Raw genomic sequence first — 15,899 nt, forward strand, 5'->3', positions numbered from 1 at the left:
TTATTAAGGTTAAATTTTATTTTCAGCTTTCTTCAGTTTCATGTTTGAAGAAGTCTCAATTTTAGGAAAATTATAGGTGAGGTTAAAAATATCAACATCCAAACTTGTAACTGAATCATATTTTAAGCGAAATATTAAGAAACATTAAAAAAAAAAAAAAAAACCTTTGGAGTTTTATTTCGCTGCTTTTTCTTTCCTTGTAAAGTTAAAGGTGATTTTATTTTTGGAATTACATAGGCTCTACAACCAGACAGGAATATGTTAGATTGATCACATTAACTAGATTTTGGGTGTGGTTAGATTAGCAAAACAGCTATCCTATTTTTAATTATTTGCTTAAAATTTGTGCTGATAGAGAGAACTGAACCCCTTTTTTATTTTAAATATTCTAAATGAGATTCCATTTGGTAATTTACAAAGAATGGAGAAAGCTAAGAGTTGACATGAATCTTTGGGGTCATTTAATCTTATCTAGACAATAAAATCCTAGAACATCATTAAAAATCCTGATATAGGTAGGATTGGAGAGAATGCAATTGAAGTCTTACTGCTATCACTTAAAAACTAGGTGTTTTAGATTGAACTCACCATGTTTTTTGTCCTCTGTCTCCTTATCCTTATAATGAGGTAATTGTACTGAGTCATTTTCTGAATTTTAGGTAGACTATTATGGTAAGAGATAATGCCATTTTTTAAAAACTTGACAATAGAGAGACAAGGTAAAAAAGCAATATAGTGGTTCCCGTTCATCCACAGTTCCAAACTGCATTTTTTGTTATGCATGGTCAACCATAGTTAGTACAATACAATAAGATATAGAGAAACCACATTCATTTAACTTTTATTACAGTGTGTTTTTGTGATTGTTTTATTAGTACTTATTTTTGGTAATCTCTTACTCTAATTTATAAATTAAATATATAGGATGGGCTGGGGATATAGCTGAGTTGGTAGAGTGCTTGCCTAGCATGCACAAGGTCCTGGGTTCAATCCTCAGCTTTGCCAAAAAAAAAAAAAAAAAAAAAAAGTCTGTGTAGGAAAACCTATAAAATATATAGGATTGGTCCTCTCCACAGTTTGGGGACTCCACTGTGGATCTTCAAACAAGGGTAGACAATAATATTTAGCCTTTTCTATCAACTGTAAGTATTTGTTGTTTCAGTTCTGAGCATATCTATAAAAAGGAATGAGGAAATATTTTCCCAGTTTAATTTTGGTCAGGCTATTTCTTGAGGGTTAAGTGTTCAGTGAAGGCATTCCATCTTCAGAGGCAGAACCCAGGGGCAGTGACCCACTAGAGGAGTCCACTCATGTTGGAGCAGGCGTCTTTGCTTCAGACAGACTCTCCATGCATGACCACTCTAGCAAGAAGAAGACATTAGACATTCGAGTTGCTAAAAGATAGAATTAAACAAATAAGCAAACAAATAAACCAAATGGGGAAAAAATTATAGAAAGAGAGAACATTACCGAAAAACTAAATGCATTCTACAAAGAGCTGGGAAAAACAACTGAAAACCCTCAAAAGCCTTCAACTAGAAAGAATAGAAGATAACGAATCCATGGATTGAAAGGAATGGGAAAATGAAATGAATAATTGCAAATGTGTGTGCAGGAGGAACTGGCGAAGAAATGAAAAACAGCTGAAAGGTGAATAAAAATAAGGGGAATAGTCATGAGACTGAATCCGGAAGGTGGGAAGAGGAATGAAAGATAGTGGGTTTTGAGTCATTTGCCATGACGAGAGTGAGTCCCTGTCTGTAGGTGAGTAATGATGGATAACTGGCAGAACTCTGGCATTGCTTATATGTTAATTCTGCTTCAAATTGTCAGGAGGAGATCTTCTTCCTTTTGGGATCATTTCAAAAGCCCCAAGGCCACTGTGGGAAGGAAAAGGAGAAGGAGGCATTATACAGTAGGAGTGAGGATTAGGGATGAAAACAGATTGGGGGAGGGGTGCTGTAAATAGAGTCTCATTAGCACAGGCAGGCTTGGTGCCTGATTAATTATGGAGCACTTGATAACGTCCTGAAGTCATAGAAATCAGGAGAAAAGGCACAGATAATTGAATGGATTTGAAGAACTGGCAGTGTTGAGAGTGTCATTAACATATTTTTGCTGTTGTTGTTCTTCTTGGCATCTGCCCTTGTCACAATTGACTCTGGGCTTTGATAGCTGCACAGTTTGGTGGAGGGCAGGAAGAAGAGATAGGAAAGGAAAATGGTAAGTAGAATTGTTGTCCTTTATAGAAGCCCAGTGGTCCACTTTCTCTGGAGTTGTCCGGTAATCTTTGTCTCTTTCCATTACAGAGAATTAACTTTTCCTTCAAGCATGTCAGGGTCAGTTTCCTATAGTGAGGTCTCAGCATAGGTGTGTGTGACAGTGATTCTCAAGATGAGTCTTTGGGGACTGTATTTAGGAAGCTAATAAAAATTTTAAGTCTCCTCTGAAGCTTTCCCTGGTGGTGGTCATTTGACTACCACTTCGGATCAGACAAGTCTATTTTCTGTTTTAGATGTTGTAATAAAACATTATCAACATGCCAAGTGTGAACAGATATCCCTGTGCATGTCACTGTACACACACCTTTATAAATGTGAACTCTTTAGTTGCTGAACTTTTTCATTCTCCCTATAGATAGCTGAGCTTTTGAGAAATCTCTGTGGTTGTTTATTAAACGCTAGAGATAAAATTTTGAGGGAAAATTTTGCAATATAAGCATTTACAGATTAGTCCAGGAGCAAATTTGATAAAGCAAACCAGGAAGCAATAGCAATTTTTCAATTCTCCCTGGAGGGGGAAAGTGGGTGTACATCAAGGGACTGTGTTGCAATTGTGCATGGAGATTGAGCTGCCTTCTGAGACTCTGAATATGTTCCAGGTCAGCAGGATATTGCTTGACATGTTCGGTTCTGCCCGTGGCCTGCAGCAGGGTGGTGTGGAGATGGGAGGCTTAACAGAATGCCAGGGTCTGAGGAGCAGCAGCTGCCTTTGCTGGCTTTTTAGTGCAGATAATAAAATAGCTTGGAGAGTATCACATGAGATAGAATTGTTCTATAGAAAATACTGCCACTTGGGATACTGCCAAGCTTTATCTATCCCAAGTGTTTTCCTACTCAGTTAATTTTTTTTTTCTTCCCTATTTAAAAAAAAAAAAAATTTGTTAAAGAAATAGAAAAACCAAACCAGATTGAATAAGAATTGACCTAAATGCTCATTAGAACACAAGCTTACTTGTATCTCTTTAGATTTATTTTATTTGCACAGAAATAACAATAAAACCCTCTCTGTACAATAGCCCCAAGGCATAGATAAACTTGGGGCTGGGCTACAGAAAGTGCTCCCAGGAAAACAGAGAGGGGAACAGGAGTAGCCATTAATAGCAGTGTGTGTGTGTGTGTGTGTGTGTGTGTGTGTGTGTCCTTGAAAATATATTATATCTGGTTTGGTTCAGTCAGGAATTTTTCTTTTGTTTATAGTTGTTTTCCTAACTTAATAGGATATATTATATATCTAGGTTATATTGTTGGAGTACTCAAATATTTCCTTTGGTGTTGAAAAGCAACAATTCAGGGAGAAACTTTCATATGTGAATCACACATTCCTTCCATATTGATAACTAGTAGGAACAACAAGAAGCATGAGAAGAGTTTAATATGAAAATTGGTCAGTCACTTCATGTGCAACAACCTATTTTGAACAGGGAGTATGTTATATCCACAGACCTAGTAGTCTGGATTTGGTTTAAATGGATGTACAAAATGTCACGGAATACTCAATGACCTAAAATATTTTAGATCAGCTTTATTATTAATTTGGAAAATTCATCCTAAACTTTTGAATTGCTCTTACATTTGGGTTTAAAATTCAGGTTTGGACAATAGCAGACTAATTATTTTTTGTTTTTGTATTTATTCAATTCTAGCATTTCAAGAGAAGCAGTTTTAAAAGAGGCTTGAAATGCAGTTTCTAGATTAGTTGAATTCATTCTTTGCAAAGCACCATGCTTACTTCACTAATTTGTTCTAGATTGCCTGTGGGAATTTCTGGGACAGTGTAAACTCAACTCACGACCACCTTGAACCACCAGGGGAAAAAAACATGAAAAATGTACCCCAAGGCCTGAGCCCAGAAGTTATTTTCTCATAAAAATACTTCTCAGAAATCATTTATGAAACCTAAATTCATAAATTACAAATTCAATAAATTACATGCCAAAGTCATGGGAATTAGAAAAAGAAGCAGCTCTGGGTTTAATTTTGCTCCATATTTTGTTAGGAATTCTATAGAAAAGTATCTATAAATCTGAAAAATGGCTTTTCAAGAACAATTTCCCCTTTAGTAGCCTGCTTCTTTGTGGAAATTATTATATACTTAAAGAACTTTTCTAGTAGTAAAATAGTTCTCCACCAGTGATTATTGTTAGTAATGAAGTTACTTAATTGACTTTGTGTTGCAGAGACTCATCTCAACTTGTGGATTGGCATGTTCATCTAACTTGATGTGGGATAGATTAAAACTGCTACGATAAGAACATAACTGATGTTGATTTCTTCTGTTTCAATCTACATTGCTCACAACAGTATAACCATGTTCTCTTGAGTATATGAATTCAACTAGTGGTTGTATATATTTGTAATTCCTCTTTGACTTCAACAAACTCATTTAGGGCTGGGGAAATAGTTCAGTCGGTAGAGTGCTTGCCTTGCAAGCACAAGACCCTGGGTTCGATCCCCAGCACCACACACACACACACACAAAAACCTCATTTAATAAAATTTCCTTTTAAACTTGTGTGTTGAATTTTTTTATTCTCAGGAAGAAAATAGTTTAGTAGTTCAGTAGATTTGATGAGCCTACTTTGCAATTTGAGTGTAAATAAAACTCTTGCTAAGATTGACACCTCTGATCCACAACTCCTGACTATGTTTTATTTAAACATATACAAGAGGAAAAGAATAGAAAATAAGACTTTCAGATATTTTATCAACATTCTGTTAAGTGCCCAGATGTGTTAGAAACATCTGGTATTTGATGATTTTGTTTTTTACTCCATTTTGTTTTTTACTCCATGGTTGTTTAATATTGCAGTCTCAGATATATCCCCTTCATTTGAAGATCCTGATGATCTCTTAGAGCAGTGGATTTCAGATAGCCTACCAGAATCTGTATCTATCTGTACCATCACCCACCGCATCTGTGCATATCCATCTCTGCATGTATATTGCCTCCTATTGTAGTTCATTTTCTGCTACTATGAAAGAATACCTGGAACTGGATAATTCATAAAGAACAGATTTATTTCTTACAGTTCAGGAGTCTGAGAAGTCCAGTGTCAATTTTCTGGCATCTGGCAACGGCCTTGTTGCATCATCCATGGTGGAATGTACAAGGGCAAGAGATTGAGAGACCAAGAGAACACAGGAACCTAAACTCACTTTCATAACAAGTTCACTCTCAGGATTACTAACCAGTTCTCATGATGTTGCCATTAATCTGTTTGTAAGTGCAGAACCTTTGTGATCTGTTTACCTCTTATCAGGCCCCACTTCCCAATGCTGTCACACTGGAGATTGATTTACCAACACATGAAATTTGGAGGACACAGTCAAACCACAGACATAACTGAAACAACAGTTTCCCAAAATAATAAATAAGTCTTTCTAAGTGTAATGATTTTTATTGTTTTCTATTCTATTTATTCCATTCCATTATTTAGAAATAAGTATATTAACTCTATTGTCCATGGACTTAATGGTTTGTAATTTCTGTAATTTCCACTTGGAAAGCTTTTTTTTTAATCAGCACATACTCTCAACTTGGTGTATTACCTTTATAGGATAGGATAGTATGGACATGTCCTGGTGGTATAAAACCTTCTGATAACGTCCACAAAGCTAACCTGGGTTGAGCCTATTGTTGACAAGTGTATTATGTTGTTTAGAGTCTACTTCTTGCATAATATAAGGATCTTTTAATTCCTCTAGGGTTTCCACAAAGAAAAGAGAGGAAAGTAGAAGTAGGGGATAGGGTCTCACATGTTCCTTTGCTTTTCAGGAGTTCTAATTATCAACCTTAGTCAAGAATTCCTGGAGAAAGAATCTGCTGTCATTCGCAGCAGATAAGATAGATGTTGACTCAGGAGCTGTTCCCTACTTGGAGCTATCCTTTTCCCATGCCATCCTTTGTGTAACAGGAGGGAGGAGCCTTAGTATATCACATTCAACCCTGTAGGCACAGGATCATCTACTGCCCTGCTATGATCTGATTTGTGTGCCCCACCAAATTCATATTTGGAAGTCCCAACCCACAGATGATGTTATTAGAGGCTGAGACCTTTGTGGTGATTAGGTCATAAGAGCAGAGCTCTGAGGAATGGGGTCAGCAACCTTATAAAATAACCTGAGAGAGCTCTCTTTTCCCTTTTACCTTGTGAAGTTAGCACCTCTCAATGAGAACGTGAGCCTTCACTGGCACTGAAGCTGCAGCACTTTGATCTTGGACTTCCAGCTCAGCAGAAATGTGACAAGTAAATTTCTGTTGTTTATAAGTTACCCAGTCTATGGTATTTTGTTATAGCAGCCTGAATGGACCAAGGCCACCCTTCTGTGAGAAGGCTCTATAATCCTGTCTTTTGAGTATTAAGCACTTACAAATTACCTCTTTACACAAAGGTCATCATCTGCCTGATGTGCTTGGTGTACCTCTAGGTGAACATGGCAGAGAACATCTGGTTTCACTGGAAACTCCCTGTCCAAATGCTAAAGGTTCTTATTCAGCTTTTGACCATTCATTTGACAACATCACTTTTATAGATCATTAGTGTCCTCTTTACTTGGAGAGATTTAGAGACACTAGCATCCTTAAACAAGATAACTCTTAACAATTCCAGAGAGATGAAAATCTCTCCTGTCTACAACAATATTTATGAAAGAACAAACTTTAGATCTTCATAATAAATACCAATATTTTTTTCTGCAAGATATTATTTGCTTGTGTCTTAAATTATTCCTACATAAATTTGAACATATTTTCTCTTTATGGAAATGGAAAATAATGATTCCTTACCACATTTACAAAACAATTAAAACTCTACATATTTACATATTTAATTTCAGGATAGACAATACTGTTGTCTAAAATGTTTCCTCAAATATATTCAATAGATGTCATTCTTAAAGCTCTGTGGTTTGCTAAATTTTAGTCCTTACCTATGTCCTTTGTTGTAGAGGCCAGTAATCTAGTCAGGATAGTAATCAAAGTTGCTAAACTTTAGTCTTCCAATCACTCATCTCAGGTTTTTCTGTATTTGTGATTTAAATTGAGTGGATGCCAAGTGTATACTTCTTCAATGAATACCTTTAAATGCATTGCTATTTATTTGCTAATGAATCTTCACTTCTAGATTTGTAGACTTAATTTATTTTTTTCTTTAGTTTATCTTTCTTCTGTAACTGTAGCATTATTGATGTCTATTCCTACAACTTTTCATTTGTGTGGGGTGACACTCCAACTTTTCAAGGTAACTTTGAATTCTAATCTGATATATTATTCCTGAATTTAATATTATCTGAAGAATTCATAATCATCTCTCTATCTCATTATTCAGTTCACCAGTGAAATAATCTTGTTCCCAAGACTCACTCATCCTGAACACCAGTTATTAAGTATAAGACAATAATATCAGTTGATGAATTCTTGGTATTCCCACAGCCCATTGTGCTTATATAATGCATCAAAGTAGTGGTTTTGTGATCCTGATAATTCCCAGAATATGGAATTTCCCAAACAGCTGCAGATCTACCAGAATTCATTGAAATATGTTAAGAATTACACAAAGCTATGCCCATATGGAAAATGCATTGGCTGCCATTTGGTTTTCAGATGGTACACTGTAGTCAAAATTGGATTTAAGTTGTTTCTTGTTCCTTTTATAGAGTATCACATTTGGTCAGAGTTAGCTCATTTAAATGTTATTGTGAAATTATCTAACATACTGCAGGTACTAGCTGTACATACTAACTGAACTCTTGGATAACAGTGTTGGTTGGGAGAAATACTTGATTATGTGCTGTGGTTATGTTGGAGTCCAGGTGACAGAGACATCTGGTAATGAAAGAAAGCAGAGAAGAAAATTTCTCCAAGTTTGAAAATGTTATTTTAGTTTTTCACCTGCTTTCATGATGAAATGTACAAGACGAAAATGGAAAGATCATTAGGAAATCAAACATAGTCATTTTCTGTAGAGGATCATTAAAGGTAGTTAATGGTCCCTAGACTGGGTGGACAGTAGGGAGAGAAGCCTTCAGGGAAGGCAGTACTATATGAGTCCTAAGTGTTGGGGAATAATGAACTTAAAAATTGCACAATGTGCATAATCTTCTCATGTATGATGGAAAATTTCACAAATTATATCCCAAACATTTCTCCAAGTTCCTCGAAAAGAAATCTTTCCTATTTATAGTGTTTATTGATACATACATATTAGCCTTCAACATACCTTATGTCCTTAAGTGTTTTGTTCCTCTCTGTGAATGATTCATTTTCAAGTATGTTATATTATGAGAAGGAATCCATTGGTTCACTGACAGAAATGATGCAGGGATTCATCTAAATGGGACAAGTGGAGTGATACCGAGAGTTGTTCATTCTGTCAGTACAGGTTATTCCATCACTCACTAGGTATCTATTTAGTTCATACTCTGTACAGATGGAGAAGGAGAGGGGAAAAACTCTGAACTACACAGTTGGCATGCCAGTAGTTTACAATTTTTATAGGAATACAAATCATATTCATATGAAGCAGTATGTAGTGGTAAGAGGGGGATCTTTATTTAAGGTCAAAGTTAGTAATAATGAGAGGTGTGTGTGTGTTCTGTAAACTGGAGGGATTAGGTAATAAAGAAAGCTTCAGAATTACCCACCTCAAACTGTGTCCTGTCCAGGTTCCAGGACAATTTTCTCTTCAAGGAAGAAAAATTTATGAAGCATCAGTTCATTCATCCAAGTGACTCAGAATTACATCCATCTGGCTGCTGGACCAGCTATATCCTGTGTCCCGGTTCTGAGGTTTGAGCCCATGTGCTATACCTGAGAGAAAGCCATAGTCCTATACTCTGCTGCCAATTATTTAATCTTGTTCTTCTATGCCTTTGTGCCTTTGGTATTCAAAAAGGGTGTATAATAGAATTGTCAAGACAAGGAATGAATTGCAGTGTTTCAAGTCAGCCTGTTTTTATAGAATTTGCCACAAACACAGATATAACTGTTCCATGAAGATAAACCAGATTAGTAGATTAGCAGATAAATATGTTGGAAGGCCCCGGCCTTTGTTTGTGGTATTGTTTATTTCTGAAATGTTTGATCAGAGTTAAAATCAACTAAGGCAGAATGATGCCAAAGGACTGGGAGAAAAATGAAGGTGAATATACTAGAGGATAAGATGATGATGGGTATATACTTTCTACAAAGGAGGAAAAGCATGATCGAGGAAGAGAACAGAGATCAGGCCATAGTTTTCATTTTGTACTAACAGCCTAATATCTGGAATACAGTGGGTATAGAATAAAATCTGCTGAATGGCTGATTGAGAGAGAATATCAGATTTGAGATTTTGGAAGAGGGGCAGTTTCAAAAGGTGGTAAAAGATAAGGGGTGGTACTAGTGGGTGTCAGTGTTGAGGAAATGAGACAGCAGAGCATCACCTGGACAATGAGAGATGGTGAAGCCACAGGATCCCTGAGGCAGGGGGTTTCCTCTCTCTCTCTGTTTCTCTGTCTCTCTGTCTCTCTGTCTCTCTGTCTCTCTCTCTCTCTCTGTCTCTCTCTCTCTCTCTCTCTCTCTCTCACACACACACACACACACACACACACATACATACATACACACTAGAACAGAAACCTCAAAGATGATAAAAACAGAAAAGTGGATTAAAACACAATGAGAAGTAAGAAAGAAAAAGCAAATCTTGCATCCCAGGCCTTCGAGTTTGTGGAGGTGGTAGGGGCCAAGTGAAGAAACTTAGAAAAGCTGGGATGTTGCACGGTAATTTTGGTTGAATCATATTTTCAAGAGGAAAAAAGATGGTTCTAATAAAAAAAATAAGGAAATGTTTAGAACAGAATAGAGTTTCCAAATAAAATAGGCACATAGAGAGGCAATCTTAGAAGAAAAGAGCCTAGGAGGAATGGAACTGATCTGAATAATATTTAGAATTCAGAAACATAAAGAAAAAGTTAAAGGAAATTAGGGAAAATGCTGCAGGAGGGATTGGGAATTTCTTTTTTAATCTTTAAGATATTTATTTGCTACAATCAGTGGGAATCCAAGTGGGAACATTCAGTGAGTAGAACACGTTTGAAAGTAATTATTTATTATTTATTTTATAATGCCTATAATTTTGATTATTTTCTTTTCAGTTTTTAATATTTTGCAAAGGAAATTGGCATACAATATAATCATTGAGTGAGTTTAAGATTGTTTAAGATAATAAAGATAGCAGTAAGCAAACACTTACTATATTTCCAGTATGTTTTGAAGAGCTTTAAAAACAACAATTCATTATTTCCAAAAGGGTGTTATGGGTGAATATCAGTATTGTTCTTAAACCATGGGGCACAAGAAAGGCAAATGAATTATCCTACATTTACACAGAATTCATTACATAGAATGGAGCTGGGATTGGACCCCAATCAAAGTTTTTACCTCTACATTATTTTGTTTCCCAATATTGACATGTTTTTTAATACTAAATTTTTCTTACAACCATCAACCTTTCCCTGTGATTGTGGCACATTTCTTTGGGGTGAGAGTATTTGTTTTTCTACATTCAGCAAACACAGGTGAAATGGGTTAAACAAAGGAGGAGTAAACACTTACAGAATAATGTGAGCCAATGTGCAGGCATTAAGAAGAGATGAAGGATGACACATCATAACTCAATGGGACAATAACGTGTGATGGATTTCCTGACCACCCAATCTTTCACTGACAGGCCTGTCCCTTTCTTTCTGATGTAGCTTGATTACACTGGCCTGAAAGATCCCGAATGGCCCTAGTTTTAGAAGCTACTGTGATACACTGTCAATCACTCACTCAGAGAGGAGATGAACTGAGTTATAGATAATCCCTAAACTTTTTCTAAAACTATCTTAGTTCACTGTGCTATCCTGAATTCTCCCAATATCTGCAAAATATTATTGATTGGAAAGCTTTTGAAATTACAGGTATTTCCAATAGGTTTGGAAATTTGAGAGTCTTAGATTGTAAACTATTAGCTACAAGGTCAGATAATTTCTTCTTGATGCCATGCCTAACAGGTTCTCCGTGTTTATTGCATTAAATTTCATTAACAAACAGCCAACAAAGTATTTTGTATGATACATATAAAGTTACAGGCTCTTACTATCATAAATTTAAAATGTTAAATTAGATCCATATTTATTGACTTATAGTTATGTTCATAGTATATTGTTGGATGAAAGAAGAAAATTCCAAAATATAATATTTATTATATCTAATTAGAATACTACATATGAATATCTCTGTATAATACAACAATCTGGAGGCCATGTAGCATAGTGGTTGAATAGGTGGGCTTTGGAGTCAGACACCAGGATTTAAGTCCTGGATACCTCTCCTGTCAGCTGTGTAACTATGAGCAAATGACTTAATTTCCTGTGCCTTGATTTCCTCATTTGTAAAAGAGAGTGATAATAGAATAAGCTTCATTGAATTATCATGAACTTTAAAATATGTGAATAAAATACTTGTTGTAATGTCTACTGTATAGTAAGCAGAAAAATAATTTGACTACTATTATTATAATGAAACAAATATGGAGGAATGTTTACTGAAATGTTAGCCATCTTCTTTTTATTTTTCCTGTATTATTTTAAATGGGAATATTATTTTATAATAAGATAACAGCAGAACATTTTTTTTTTTTTAATTTCGAGGACGAAAATGATGTATGGAATCTGGTATTGGAAGAGAATTTAGTTGCTACTTATCCCAGTGTTCCAAGTTTGGTGACCCCCAATGTAAGCTTTCTCTGTAGAAACTCCTCACAGTTCTTCCTAACTAGACTGTAAGTTCTCTGAAGACAGGTCCTATATCTTGCAGTCTTTTTGATTACCCTGTGCAGTAGTCATTGCTTACGTGCTACTTGAATGAGGTAAACTTACAAAGGACAGCAGCCTTTGTCATTTCCATCCCAAGGTACAGCCACCCTACCATGAGATGGTGTATTGTTAGGTCTTCACACAGTTCTCATTCCCTCTTCACATATGGAGGGTTTCAGTAACATGACCTTCTTAGGAACAAGGAAAAACACCTAACCCTTAGCCCTCTGTTGGGTCTTTTTGACAAGAAGATTTTATACATAGAAGAATTTAACTTTTCATGGCATCATCAGCTTTAACATCTGACTGCCAAGCAGCTTCCCAAATTCTTAAACTGATTAGAATTGCAGTAGGAAAGACAACATGCTAAGGGCTGTTGGTGAAGGAATATCTGCTGAGATTTCCTACTCTGCTCTCTTAAAAGTTGGCCCACATGAATATTTCATGCAGTAGTTCCCAGAATCTTCTTGGAATCTGGTAGAGGGGGAGAAAAGAAAAGAAACTTATATTTTAGAATGCATAAATCCAGGTTACCTTTTAGACTTGGGCTTCTTAATCTGTAGTTGCCTTTGTCCTGACTCAAATTACCTGTGGCCCTAACCACATTCAAGGCTCTTCAGGGAGGAAAACTTTAACCAAGAAATTACCACCTGCAGGTAAAATTTTGTGGTGTGAACATTGAGAAGGGGAATTGTGGAAAAAAAAATGAAGAAAGAGATTCCATAGCATTCAACTCTCAAAGCACTAGAAGTCAAAAATAGAACTTAAAAATATACAACTAGATATATATCATTTCCATTTTGACAGGCATTAAACTGACTGGATTTGCTTTTCACTCCCACAGATTATTTTGAATATTTCTTTTTTTTTATTAATTCAAAGTAAAACACAGCAATAACAAAATTATTACTCAGAATCTTATTTTTCTCATTATTTTTTCCTTATACACATCATGTAGTATAGAATATTAGAGTTTAAGAGACTTATTAATACTACTTATTGCTGGTGCTGTTTCTTTTCTGTATGAATACATACGTATTCATGTTTATTAAATAAATGTCAGATATGTTTTATATGTATTCAGATTCATATGTGTATATTTATGTGTACACACACACACACACACACACACACACACACATGCACACACACATATTTATTCTATCATTGTGAAGTAAGACCTGATCTTCAGATAGTCAACAACACATGTTCATGGAGAGATCTGGCCTAGGGTCAGAGAATAAAAGCAAATTTCAACTCAGGCACCTATTCTATCTGTCCTATCCCTGCCTTCTTTTGGTGGTATCCAGCATTTTTGGCTCTGCTTGCCTATCCAGATTTATGGTAACCCTAAGCCCCCTAAGCTGACTTCTCCTATCTTGCCTTGTAAACATTCATGGTTACTCAGCTGATACAGTAAGTTCTAAAATATAGCAATGTTGATGAATATGTTGAAAGACCAGGAAGATGGTATTAAAATATATTTACAATATATTTAATGCATTTATATTTTGCATTTATATTAAATATTTATATTTAATATATAAATGTATTTGATATATTTATATTTAGTATTTTCATATATATTTATAATTTCTGGAAAATTATATTAAAATATCTTTTTAATATATTTTCTGGAAAATTCTTTGCTAAGAGAGATGAGGATTTCTTTTAATTCTTAGAAATATGAATTTGCTATGTTTATTCTGAGGTTCTCAGAAGAAGACATGGATGTTATTGTGCTTTTCTTTGCACAGGAAATATAATCACATGACCCAGTAAGAAACACACATCTTATGCTCCATTAGTCCTTAGGTACAACTAAAGACTGCAACTAAAGACATACTGGGCTACTTGCTAGATCTCTGTCTTAGTTTTCTCATCTACAAATCAGGATTATAGTTGTTCTTGCCCCTCAGGGTTAAATGAGTAAGCCCTCAGTCAGGTTTAACTACCTTTACTGTTTTTTTTCCCATATTACCTGACTTTCTTGGCTCTTCAGGAACACCTTTCCTTCTCACCTCTCATGAGCTAATTCCATTTTCCTATCTTTTACTTTTTTAAAAAGTTTTGATGCTTTATAACATTCCCTCTTCTTTGATACTTCACAACTTTATTTATTTTCTTTATTTTATACTATTCATTAATAATCAAAATATCTAAATCGGCCAGGCATGGTGGCCCATATCTATAATCCCAGTGACTCAGGAGGTGAGGCAGGAGGACTGTAAGTTCAAGGCCAGCCTCAACAAATTAGTAAGGCCCTAAGCAACTTAACTAGAACCTGATTCAAAATAAAAAATAAAAGGGACTGAGGATGTGGCTCAGTGGTAAACCGCTTCTGGGTCCAATCCCAACTACCAAAAAAAGAAAAAAAAAAAAAGAAAATTGTCTAAATCAGAAAATAAAATAATATTTTAATTAAGAGTTGTGCAAATCTGTTCTACTTATCAAATACAGCATCCTGCAAATACTTATTTGTCTTAAAGAAAGAATAATGTTGTGACTCAGTGGTAAAGCACTTGCCTAGCATGTGTGAGGCACTGGGTTCGATTCTCAGCACCACATATAAATAAATGAATAAAATAATAATCTAACAAAATAAAAAAGTTTTCAAAAATAGTGTTGTGTGACATATCCAGTTCCCTTATGAAAAAAAAAATTTAATAACAACATAATGTTTTTACTTTCAATATATGAATATAACAAGTATTTTTTTAAAAAAATGCATCTTCAAAAAATGGTAGCATAAGTTTTTCCACTGTTATTGTGTATTAATTTAAAAATGATAGCACAAGCCTTTCCATTGTTATTGCACATTAATTTAATTACTGTTGTTCTTAGATTCATAAAAGGGGTAATATTAACATTCATCAAGTGTATATGAGACCTCAGAAGATTCTGTGCTAGAATACTGTGAAAACAGGAGTCAATGATTTAAAACTCTTCTAGCTGGCAGTAATCTGCTTTTTGAAAGAACATGAATAATCAAACATGAATATGTGGGACCATATTAAACTTGTAAGTGTCTCAAAAGACTCAAGATTACTCCATGTTTTTTGTTTTTCCTATTCTGAGTAATTCACACAGCATTACAAAATTGAACCACCATATGCATTTTACATTTAGAAGATTATCCGATAACAGACATATCAGGATTAGCATTTGTGCATATCTTTTGTACATTTATAGTAAATTTTCATGATAATGTGTTTTTACCCTATTTATTCTTATATAGATTGACAGAAATGTTTCTGGTTTTATTGACAATGACTGTACCTTGTAAGTAGATATTCTTTTATATTTGTTATATTTATTCTTTATCCCTTGAAATGTAATCATCTAACTTGAGAGGATATCAATTGTTCAGAATTCATTTATTTATTCAAATGATTTTTGAGCATTCAGTGCATACCAAACCCTCTCCCATACTCTAAAGATACAAAGAGAAGAGAAACATGATCTACTTCTTCCATAAGTTTTTAGTGTAGTGGAAGTCATAAGCTAATGAAAATGTGACAAAATATTTAAGTGCTCTGATGGAAGTGTAAAGAGAGGCCTAATAATGGCTTTAAGGAAGGAGCTGTGAATTACACATAGAAGTATTATTCAAAGGACTGATTCTTAAATTTAGTTGTCAAAGTCAAGATTGTCTAGGAGCAGAAGAAAGGTAGAAGGAAGCCATTCTAGCAGAAAACAAAATTTTAAAGGTAGAAAAGAGTATAGTATTTGGAAAATCAGGCTTAAGTAGATGTACAGGAAATAGGGTATAAACAA

Source organism: Sciurus carolinensis, chromosome 9 (genome assembly GCF_902686445.1).
Source record: "Sciurus carolinensis chromosome 9, mSciCar1.2, whole genome shotgun sequence".
Taxonomy (NCBI): Eukaryota; Metazoa; Chordata; class Mammalia; order Rodentia; family Sciuridae; genus Sciurus; species Sciurus carolinensis.